Genomic DNA, 12118 nt, shown 5'->3' with positions numbered 1-12118 from the left:
TCCTCTGCAGCCAGGGCCCGTGAAGGGGTGGAGAGACGAAGGCCCATTGCCAATAACCGCCCCCAAGGGCAGGGGCCTGAAATCCTTCCTTGAAGGGGGATCTCCGCAGTGTACTACGGTGTCCACTTCATAAGGTAACTGCATTTTAGAGAATTTAAATCACATATCCAAGGTCATCCACCTTGGATCTGAACTTAGTTTTATCTCACTCCAGAGCCCGTAATATTAATATTTTTGTTCTATTGTAGCTGTTGCCGTAAGCTCATTCCTAAATTGGTGAAGGTGGGGGTTGGAGTTCAGAGGACTTGTTCTCAGGTTTCTGGGCTAATACAGTGCAGGTCAAGGTGAAGGACCTTTGTCTGGCACTGACTCAGTCCTTTGAGAAATGCCCAGTGTTCCGCTCAGCTAGGAAATTGCCGTGACGATGCCTTGTATCCAATGATGTGATTAGCTGCTAACTGCCACAGCTTGACATTGCTACCCACCCACTTTCCCACCAGGATGGTATTCTCCAAATGTTATACAGTCAGATAAAACTAAGTTCAGCTTGAATTGTAGAGCATATTAAAGGAATTCAAATGGTGGCAAATATTGACTAGATTGGTAGTTTTCAAAACGTGGGCCCCACTAACAGGATTGACGCCACCTGTGTACTTGAGGCCATTGAAATTCTCGGGCCCACCTTAGACTTACTGAATCAGACATGGTGGTGTCGGGTGCAGGCAACGCTAATGCCGGCGAGGGCGAATCTGGGAGCTACTGGACCAGATGGTAGTGATAACTAGCAGGAAAAACAAACTGGGCTTATGATTAGCAAATAAACTATGTAGAAATTATCTCTTTAAAAATATATTTTAGAGAGGGGAAGGGCGGGAGAGGGAGAGCAACATCGATGTGAGAAACTGATGGGTTTCCCTCCTGACCACGTCCTGACCACGCCTGCAACCCAGGCACACGCCCAGCCAGACAATTAAACCCGTGACCTTCCTGTTTACTAATTGATGCCCCAACCAGCTGAGCCACACTAGCCAGGGCTAGAAATTATTTCTTTAAAACTGCTTTGTTCACAGTATTTGCTTTGCTTCTTAGACCTCAGTCCTTTCAAATGACCACAACTTCCTAATTGGTAAGGTCTGAATTAATGAAGTTAATTCCTTTCCTGGGAACCAGTGAGGGAAGCCAAATATAGCTCAGCACAGGGCCCCGCTAGTAACAGCTGTAGCATTTGCTTCTCCCTGCCAGATAATGAAGGGGTCCCAATTGACTGCTAAGCAAGCCTTCCTTAAGTGTTTTGTTGAAAATATTATAGAATTGGTACCTAAATCCCGACAGTTAATTGGTGATCTGGGGCAATTACTCTATGTCTCCATTGGAAAGACAATAGCTAGCCCTTAAATCTGAGTGGCTTTCACTTTTTCACTAGAGTAGAGGATTATAATATAATGTGTATATATATTATAATGTATATAATAATATATAATGTGTAATATATATACACTATAAAATATAATGTATGTGTAATGTACACAATATATATCATATATTATAAAAGTATATTATTATAATATATTTATATTATAAACATAATATAAATGTCTTACCCTTGGATCTTCTATGCTGAAATACATTACAGGAAAACGAGTTCAAGTTGATTGCACGCTATAAGCAAAAGTCTGTCTCCATTTGGACTCATTTAAGAAACACTGTGCGTTGACCTGCAGGCATTACACTCTGCTAGGCACTGGGGAAGGGGAAGGTGCGGTTCCTGACTTCTGTCACTTACAAACTCTCTGAGGCCATGAGGCAGACATGCATGTAGCAGCTAAGGAACGAGTCCGAGTAAGTGGGGCATATTATGCAATGGGGGAAGTCTAGGCAGATGGAGCCGTGGCCAGGACTTGCTGGGAAATGTATCAGTACTTGTTGAAAAGTTAGAGTTTGAGCTAGACCTTGAAACTAGAGATAATCTGAATAGGCAAAGAAGAGAGGAAATATGTTTCCCTAGGAAGGGTGGTGCGTGAGGAAGAGGACGAGCAAAGCCGTGAAAGGAGTGAAGGAGTCTGCTCTTCTGGGGAAGGACAGGAGACGGCCCTGGTCAGCACGGAGTAGGGACTGAGGTGGAGGAAGGCGGTGTAAGTAGAGGGGCCAGTTTCGAAGGCCAGGAGGCAGAGTTAGGACTTTCGTCAGAACTTGCCCGAGAATCGTTCAAGGTTGAGGAGTGTTGAATCCTAGAAGGTCTGTTGCCAGGTAGGGACATTTGCTATATTCTCAATCTGCCTAGGCTGCACATTAGAATATATATTTACCCTAAGGACACTGAATCATGAAGGGAAGGATGCATGGGTGTCATTTTCCTTTGTTTACGAACCCCTTGAAAGTGTATGGTACATTGATGGATCAGCTAAAGTAAAATTTTTCCAGTTCCAAGATTAAGCCCCCTTGCTAACTATTTGGATAACTTTATATGCAGAATCACTACTTTCCTGAGCGATCCAGACAGCCCAGGTTTTAATGACAATTATAGTGCTGAAGGAGGATTTTTTTCATATTCTAGTTTCATGAAGACTCATAACATTAGGTAGATTAGAAAAATCCTCAAATTATGGCATTAACATTAGGCATGGTATTTAAAATATTCTACCATCAAGACAGGGAAACAAAGCTCATAAACATGCTAATATTTTGATGGCCATATCACTGCACACATTCACCCAGTGAACACTCGATTTCTTTTTTCTAGTTTTATTGAGACATAATGGATGGACATACAGTGCTATGTAAGTTTAAGGTGCACAGCAAATGATTCGACTCATATATATTGTGAAATAAATTTGAGTTACATCTATCATCTCATATAGATACAAAAAAGAAAAAGGAAAACTGTTTTTTTTCCTAATGATGAATACTGTTAGAATCTGCTCTCTTAACAACTTTTAAATATACCATACAAAAGCATTAACTATAGTCATCATGTTGTACGTTACATCATCCCTAGTACTTATTTATCTCTTTAAAGTGAGGCATAATTGGCATACAACATTATATTAGTTTCAGGTGTTCTACACGATAATTTGGTATCTGTATATACTGCAAAACAATCACCACAGAAAAGGCAGACAACTGTAATTGAATAACGATAAAAATTTAAAAAAACAATCACCACAGCACGTCTCATTAACATTCATCCACAGTTATGTTTTTATGATGAGAATTTTTAACACTTACTTTCTTAGTACATTTCAAACATACAATACAGTATTATTAACTGTAATCACCATGCTATACATTATACTTCTAGGACTTATTTCTTTTATAACTGGAAGTTTGTAGCTTTTGCCTGCCTTTACCTGCATCTCCCACACACCACTCCCCACCTCTGACTCCAACTGATTTGTTCCCTGTATCTGAGTTTTTGTTTTGTTTTGTTTTTTCTTTTAGATTCCACATATGAGTTCATTCACTATTTGTTCTTCTCTATTTGACTTACCCATTTAGCACACTGCTCTCAAGGTCCATGTTGTCACAAAGTGCGAGATTTTCTCCTACTTTATGGCTGAAGAACATTGCACTGTGTGTGCATATGTACCCCACGTTTTCTTTATCCCTCATCCACTGATGCACACCCAGCTCTTGGCTGTTGCAATCAGTGCTGCAACGAACACGGGGGTGCAGACACCTTTTTGCACCAGTGTTTTCATTTTGTTTGAATAAATACCCAGAAATGGAATTGCTGCTTCAAATTGCAGTTCTCCTTTTAGTTTTTTTTGACGACCCTCTATACTGTTTTCCATAGTGGCTGTACCAGCTTACATTCCCACCAAGGCAACAATGCACAGGTGCCCCCTTTTCTCCACGTCCTCACCAACGCTTGTTTCTCGTCTTTTTGATGATAGCTATTTGAACAGGTGTGCGGTGATAGCTTCTTGTTGTTTGAATTTGCATTTCTCTGATGATGTAGTGATGTGTATTTTTTCACGTACCTGTAGGCGTTTAATGCTATAAATTTCTCTCTTTGAACTGCTTTTGCTGAACCCCATAAGTTCTGATATGTTGTATGTTCATTTTCATTTATTTCAGGATACTTTTAAATTTTTCCTCTAATTTCATTTTTGATCCATTGCTTGTCCAGAGGAGTGTTGTAATTTCCATGTACAGTTAGGCATACCTCTGAGATATTTCAAATTTAGTTCCAGGTCATTGCAATAAAGCCAATAGTGTAATAAAAGAAGTCACATGATCTTTTTGGTTTCCCAGTGCACATGAAGGTTATGTTTACAGCACACTGTAGTCTATTAAGTGTGCAATAGCATTATGTCTAACAAATGTACATACTTTAATTAAAAATACGGGGTTTTTTGCTAAAAAATGCTAACCATCATCTGGGACTTTTAGCGTTCATGATTTTTTTTGCTGGTGGAGGGTCTTACCTTCAATTTGTAAAGAATGCATTCTCTCTGAAGTGCAATAAGCAAAGCACAATAAAACTAGGTATACCTGTACTGGTGGATTTTTTAAAAAGATTTTATTTATTTTTTAGAGAGGGGGAGAGAGAAAGAGTGGGAGAGAAACATCAATGTGTGGTCGCCTCTCATGCGCCCCCTACTGGGGACATTGCCTGCAACCCAGGCATGTTCCCTGACTGGGAATCGAAGTAGTGACCTTTCGGTTCGCAGGCCTGCACTCAATCCACTGAGCCACACCAGCCTCACCAGCCAGGGCTGATGAATTTTTCAATCTCCCTCCTCCAGTTTCATACCACTATGGGCAGAGTAGACACTTGTTATAATTTTAATCTTTTAAATTTGCTAAAAACTGGTTTGTGACCTAGCATATGATTTGTCCTAGAAAATGTTTCATGTGCCCTTGAAAAGAATGTGTGTTCCGCTTTGTCAAATGGAAAATTCTGTATGTCTATTGGTTCATTCGGTTTCTAGTGTTTTTCAAATCCTCAGTTTCCTTATTGATTTTCCGTTTGGACATGTATCCACTGTTGAGAGTGGGGTCGCTAGCTATCATCGTATGGCTGTTTATTTCTCCCTTTAGCTCTATTAGTTTTTGTTTTATATATGTAGGTGTTCTGCCACTGGGTGAAAATACCTGTGATTGTTACATCTTCTAAATGGATTGAGCCCTTTATTACAATGTAATGACCTTCTTTGTCTTGTTTTAACATTTTTTGGTTTAATGCTATACTGTCTGATAGTGTAGCTACCCCTGCTCCCCCCGCCCTCCCTGACTATTTGCCTGAAACCTCTTGTTCCGTCTCCGCACTTTCATTCCCACCATGCGTCTTGTAGGCTACAGTCAGTCTCTGGTAGGCAGCGTGATATATTGGATCTTGTTTTCCTTTTTATCCATTTAGCCATTCTGTCTTTTTGGAGAATTTATGTTTAATTTAATTTTTGATAGGTAAGACTTGGTATTGCCATTTTAGTCATTTTTTTTCTGGCTAACTTCTTCTTTGCTTCTTATGCTGTTGCCTTTTGTGCGTGTGTTTTGATGTCTTTTGGTATCTCTGTGCCTTGACTTCTTTATTTTGTTCTTTTGTGAAATTATTACAGGCTTTTCCCCTGCGGCTACCATAAGGCTTACATATAACATCTTTACACGTTAATACCTTATTTTAAACCGGTAACAACTTTAATAGCACTCCTAAACTTTACACTTTTATTTTTCCTCTCCCTAATAACATTTTAGGTTATTAATGTGATAGTTCACTTTTTTATATTGTGTATTCAATAACATACTGTAGTTACGGTAATTTTAAATACATTCGTTTTTAACTTTTAAACCGGAGTTCCAGCTAAATTATGAACCACCATTAATTCCTGTAGTACAGAATCTAACACTGTAAGTATCAGTGAGTTTTCTGCTACCCCCTTGGGTTTTCATGAGGTTAATTAGTGCCCTTGTACTTTGACTCAAAAACTTCCCTTCAGCACTTCTTACAGATTTAGTGGTAATAAAACTCCCTTACCATTTGTTCAGGAAAACATTCTCTCTCCATTTTCTGGTCATAGAATTCTTGGTTGAGTGTTTATTTTCTTTCGGTACTTTGAATGCAATACCCCACTCTCTCCTGACCTGAAAAGTTTCTGTTTTTTGAAATCCACTAGGAGGTTCCTTTGTATGGAACGTCTCTCGTTTCTCTTGCTGCTTTAAAAATTATTCTTTGTCTTTGGCTTTTAGTGATTTAGGTATAACGTGTCTCACTGTAGCCCTATTTGAATTCAACCTATTTTGGAACTTTGGGGCCTCGTGGATTTGGATTTCCATTTTTCCCCCCAGGTTTGAGAATTTTTCAGCCATTATTGCTTTAAATATGCTTTCTCTCCCCTTCTCTTTCTCTTTTCCTTCTGGAATAACCATAAAGCAAATATCTTTTTTTTTTATTGTGTCCTATACGCCCCATATTCTTTTTCACCCCTTTTCATTCTTTTTTCACATCTCATTGGACAAGTTCAACAAAATAAAAAGAGGCAACTAACTGAACGGGAAAGAACATTTGCAAACAATACCTCTAATAAGGGGCTAGTATCCAAAATACATACGGGATTCAACAACAAAAAACAGTCCCATTAAAATGGGCAGAGGACCTGAACAGACCCTTTTCCCAGGAAAACATACAAACGGCCAACAGATACATGAAAATGCTCAACTTCGAGTCTATTTCTGAAGCTCTCTACTTAATTGTTCAATTCAATGGTACACTTCAGCTCGAGGTTTCTGTTTGTTTATTTTTTATGGTTTCTATGGTGTGTTCCTCAGTGCACTGAATTTCCTTAAGAGGATTATTCTTTTATGACAGGCCATAGATCTCCATTGCTATAGTGTCAGTTATTGAAGCTTTATTCGTTTCCTTTGGTGGGGTCATGCTTGCCTGATTTTTCGCGGTCCTGGATTTCTCACGTCGGCACCTGCACACCTGAGTAAGCGGTGCCCAGACTCTACAGTTTGCCACGGCAGAGATGGTTCTTCACCAGTCAGCTCAGGTTGGGGTTTTGGAAGTGTGCGCTGGTAATGATGTCCTAGGACGGGTGGGGCTTGCTATTAGGGTCTATTTGGGGGGTGAGACCACTGCCCAAACTCGGGTTGCGGGAGGTGCTGCTGACTGAGAAGACTTGGATTGGTCTGCTGGCTCGGTTGCCTGCCCCAGCAAGGGAGTAGGGCGGGGCTCCCTCGTGGTCTGGGTTCTCTGATCGAATTTACTAGATGCTCAGGACGGGGTACTATACTCAGCAGTAGGCGGGGCTATGAATTAGTTTCCCTGCCCAGGCGGCACAATAGGAAAGTCCCAGGGTGTGTGTGACTCATAGTTTGAGGACCAAATTAGGCAAGACTGTGTGTGAATTCCCTGGCCTGATAAGGCCACTGGCTTTGCTCTGCAGATGAGAAAAGCCATGAGGTGTGCTCTCTGTCCCCGCGCCACTGTAAGCAGGGCCGTTGAATGGGCTGTGGCAGCTCCCCGTGTTCTCTGGTTAGGTCCCTGGGGTCAGGCAGGTTGCGGCAGTGTTCAGCAGTAAGTGGGACTACGAATTGGTTTTCCTGCCTAGGCGGAGCAGGAGAACTGACTCTAGGCCTGGCCAGGCTCTTTGTGCTCTTGACTCAAGCCAATCCACGCCCCACGTTCCTTGGCCCAACGGAGCCACTGGTTTTGCCCTGCAGGCAATCAGCTCTGCCTACCGTTCTCCCTTCGTGAGCGGTACAGGGCTACACAGCTTCTAGTAGTTCCCGCTAGGCTTTCTGGTTGGGAGGGGCTGGGAGCGTCGCCCCACATTGGTAGGGCAATAGCACCCCTACTGGGTGGAAGGGGAAGGCCAGCTCCAAGCAGCCTCCCAGGTGTTCCTGGTCAAGCTTTCTGGGAGGGAGTGGGAGCCACACTCAGTAGTGGGTGGGGCTGTGACTCATAGCTTCCCTGCCTGGGTGGGAGCACACCAGGCTCCAGGCCTGGCAAGGCTGTCCTTTGAGGACCCAAGTGCAGCAGATTTTCACCTCGCCACGTTCCTTAGTCAGGGCTCTACAGGTGAGCAAAGCTATTGGTTGGGACCACTCCTGGGGCTCTGCAGGCAGGAATTCAGTCCCCAGGGTCTGGGTGCTAGTTGTTTGCAAGCTCCTCCCCATTCTCCATCACAATCAAATACCTAGTGGTCAAGTCTTGCAGATTCTCCTGCAATCCCCGTGCAGTGAGACCTAAGTAGGGATTCCTGAGAAGTGACCCACAATTCTGGGGGAGCTGGATATCCACACTGGGCTCTCTCTTCCCCCTGGAGGAACTGTAGGCCCCGGGGAGGCCTCTCTGTGCGGTGTTGCACCAGCCTAGGGAGGGCGCAACTGGTCAGCGTGTAGCCACTCCTCTCCCCATCCTATTGAGGTCTGTTTTGGTCTCCATGGTGCACTGGGGTGCTTCAGCTTCACCCCTGTGTCCTGGTGTTCTCTCAGTGGTGTGTTGTCCATCAGTAGTTGTTTTCTGTTTCTGAGGGGGAGCAAAGTCAGGAATGGCCTATGGCATCATGTTGGTGACATTATTCCCTGCACTTGAACTCTTACAAACTCCCTCAGAAATTCCCTCCTATAACCTTTGCCTTTCTCCCCAACAAACCTAAAACTATCTTAAGATATCCACCACAATTTCCCTCTACCCAAAGCAGGGAAGGTGAATAAGTGCCTTCACTGTGCTGTAAAAAGAAATGAAGAAAGAGTAGGTGGGTGTGAAGGAGGAAAGAGGAAGGGAAGGAGGGAGCAAGACAAGGAGGAAAGGAAAAAAATTGAATGCTGGAAACACATCAGGAATTGTGATTGCCAGAGGCACTTGAAGTAGCAGAGGCAGAATTCCACCTGGTTCTGACTTTTCACGGCCTATCTCAAACCCAAGGAGGAGCTCGCAATTCCTTCCCTCGCCCCCACCACTCCCTTTGCCCCAAGGGGTAGGCAAGCAGCCACAGATGTGTCAAATTTAAGGACTTTTTGGGCCTTGATGCTTGGAGTGGAGCCTCAGGCACAGCAAGCAAAAGTTACAGTGCTGAGTCAGGACAGCCAGTTGTCTTTTTGTAACTTCTCTCTGTACTTTATCTCTTGAGACTTTCCTTGGAAATTCCTCTCCCTGGGGCTGGTGTGAGATACTTCACAGGCTCCTTGAACAATGATTAAAAAGAACACGCTGTCAACCGCTTGCTGCCTTATTTCCAGCGGAGTACCTGTCCACAGTCCAGGCCCTGCCAGGGTATCTCGCTGATCAGGAGTACCAGGAAGACGAAACCAAGAAGAGGCTGAAGTTCCAGCTTGCCCAAAGCCACTGCGGGATGAGAATCGATGAGCTCAGGTGAACCCACAGCCAAAACGAGGCAGTGTTTGATGGGTGTGGTAATGGGGGCCCTGTCCTCTCCCCACCTGGCCCAGGTGTGGGTGATAACGTGGTTCAAGGGCAGGCTCTACAATCTCTGGAAGGAGAGTACTTACAACAACAGGCATTGCTTAGAAACACACCTTTCTTCCCCTGGAGGCGGTCCCTGTCCTAGGATTAACAGAGCACACTAGTCGGCAGGATAATCCAAAGCCTGGTAAGGACCACTGGTCATATTTCCTCAACAGAGTGCGTCTTCAATGGCATTTGCTAAGCTTTCTCATTAGCTGGCTCACTACCCTAAGAAGCAAGATGGAAGAGGTGGGTCAGAAAGAAAAAAGGCTGTCTCCCTGCAGGGTAAAGGGATTTCTGAGGGGTGTTTGGGAGTGACAGACCCTTCTTTAAAGAGTCCACTCTGCTATGATTCCTCTTTTTCCATAAGAAGGAAATACAACAGAATTTCAGAAGACCCAGCTGAAAATATTTCATGTGCATAAATTTATTTTCAATTTTATTGCATCACATTATACAAGCATTAAACATGGCTTCATGTTGATGACTATTTAAATGTGAAAATTCGTCATTCACGTCAGTACCTTTTGGCTATTTACAAGTAAGGAATTTTTATGTACTTTATATATCTCTGTCCTTGTATGTACATATGTAAGAATACACGACTATACATATGTACACACAGAAATACATCTATGGCCATACACATAGCTATAGATATGTCACATATAATAATCTCCTCAGAAAGATCTGAAATTAAAAAGAAAGAAAACGTTGTAAACAGGGTCTTGTTTGCGTTGATTGGGTGACATGGAATCAGGACCATGTGATGACATCCCAGGAATGTGCGTCCAGGTGTCCGAATACCCTTTTTAGCCCAGTGTCTGTAAAATTCCCATGGGGTAGAATGCAAAAAGGTAGCAAACAGGCTGAAAAACAGGCCCAGTATACAAGTTCCCCTTGGTTTTAAAAACTCGAGAATGTAACTGCCCGTGACGTGCATGCTTGCTTGGCCAAGAATGGTCTGTGGCTACGGAGCGGTTGTGTGCCGGACCGCAGGGCGACTCTCCGGCAGTCCTTCCAGGGTGCTGCCTCCCCGGCTGCTGCCAATGTCTGCGACATGCACTGCGCTTGCATTTTTGTCATTCACTTGCATGTGCTCTTGCTCAGCCAGAAGTAAACAGAATTTAGGTCCTCGGCCGGGAAATGAACCATCACCTGGAAGGAGAAAAGGCGGCATTAAAATCCTGTGTACACACGCTGGTTTAAGACCACAAGCGCAATGGTCTGTACTCACCACAACTCAAAGGCATGCATAGCATTTGTAACCCCAAACGGAGGCATGTGTGGTACGAGCATCGTTGTGCCTGCTTTACAGAGGAATGGACTGAGTCAGTCTGAAGCAAGGTGACATCCTGCCAACGTGAGGGGAGTAGAGACAGGAAAACACTATGCTTTTAAGGCCTTGTTACGGAGAAAGCAGCACATAACGATGAGGCCAGAGGAGACTTGCAATTGGTTACTGGCCCCGAGGTGTAGAAAACGCCACTGCCGTGCCTCATCTCTGGTCCTGGAGCTCCCGGGAGCGATTTTTTTCACTAATGTCTGCTTTCCACCTTGACTAAAACTACCTGGCAGTCAGCCTTTCTCCTCCGAGGCTGGGCAGAGCCAGAGGAGAGGCGATTCGAGTGGGCACGAGAGCCAGGGGCTTGGGCAAATTATAGAATCCCGGAAGGGGAAAGCAGAAAGGCTCTTAATAAAGTGTTGCTCAGTCCGACTTCTTTACTTTCTCAACTGTGGCAGCCAGTCTACCTGAGAGCCACTCCAGGTCCTACGTAGGGTCAGAGAGCGGGAAAGCCAGGTCTGGAATCCGGGGGACTGCAGCGCAGTGCTTAGCAATAATACAAATCCCTTATAGGATTCTATAGCATTTTATCGTTTTGGAAATGTCTCACATACAGTGACTATTTGAACTGCTTATTAGTTCCACCAAATAAGCCAGCTCAGAAAAGTTAATTTTCCCAAAGACACATAGCCAAATGGTAGATCTGGAGAATAGCAAAATAACTAAGTAGCAAAACACTTCTTGCCTTCAGGGAAGCCAAGGTCTACTTTGGGATGGAGGCAGGGCCAGTGTTCATCCTGCAGACACCAGTTATCCCTGTGGGCCTGGGGCCTAGGCGGTGTCCTCCAAGTCCGCTCTCATACCCCACGTGTAATAACCTCCTGGACTCTTATCACAGATCTGGCTTGACAAAACTTCACTGGCTTAACCACAAACATCTCTGCAGATATCTGGTACATCTCAATCTATATGAAAAGGGAAAAACATACTTTTTCCCTTGTGTATCTCATTTTTATTTTAGAGGCCAAATTTTGGGAAAATGTTTTCAAAGTTGTCTTCAAACAGGTGGAGAGAGAGAAATGAAGGGCAAGGAAGGCAAACAAAATGCTACAGTATTAGTTTCACAAAGTATCAAAACTGTGAGCTCATCTAATCATTCCATCACTGAGGGAACAGGCCCAGAGAAGTTAAGTGACTTGTCCAAGAACACACAGCTAGTAATTGCCTTGCCAGAGAGAAGATTTCAGAAGAACTTTTGATATGTGAGAACATTATGGAACTTTCTTACAATGTTTTTAGCCTTCATCCATCCATCCAACCTTTACTAACTGTGTGCATTTAAATGGGTGCCATGTGCTTACAAGCTGGAAGAATAAAATTACCATTCATAGAGTCTTTTGTACAGATGCTTACAATTATGC

General features: G+C 43.5%; 1 protein-coding gene across 2 annotated transcripts in view; it reads right to left on the bottom strand.

The window, feature by feature from the left end:
- Positions 1-9816: 9816 nt before the first annotated feature.
- The window catches only part of ANO4 (anoctamin 4), a 321384-nt gene continuing 319082 nt past the window's right edge, over positions 9817-12118 (bottom strand). For both annotated transcript variants that reach the window (XM_045186936.3, XM_053921960.2), the window contains one exon: positions 9817-10570. The gene's annotated coding sequence lies outside the window, so the exon portion shown is untranslated. The remainder of the gene's footprint in view (positions 10571-12118) is intronic.

The sequence above is a fragment of the Desmodus rotundus genome, chromosome 3, assembly GCF_022682495.2.
Source record: "Desmodus rotundus isolate HL8 chromosome 3, HLdesRot8A.1, whole genome shotgun sequence".
In the NCBI taxonomy this organism is placed as follows: Eukaryota; Metazoa; Chordata; class Mammalia; order Chiroptera; family Phyllostomidae; genus Desmodus; species Desmodus rotundus.
The sequence above is the reverse complement of the archived record's forward strand: the minus strand, read 5'-3'. Positions and strand labels throughout refer to the sequence as shown.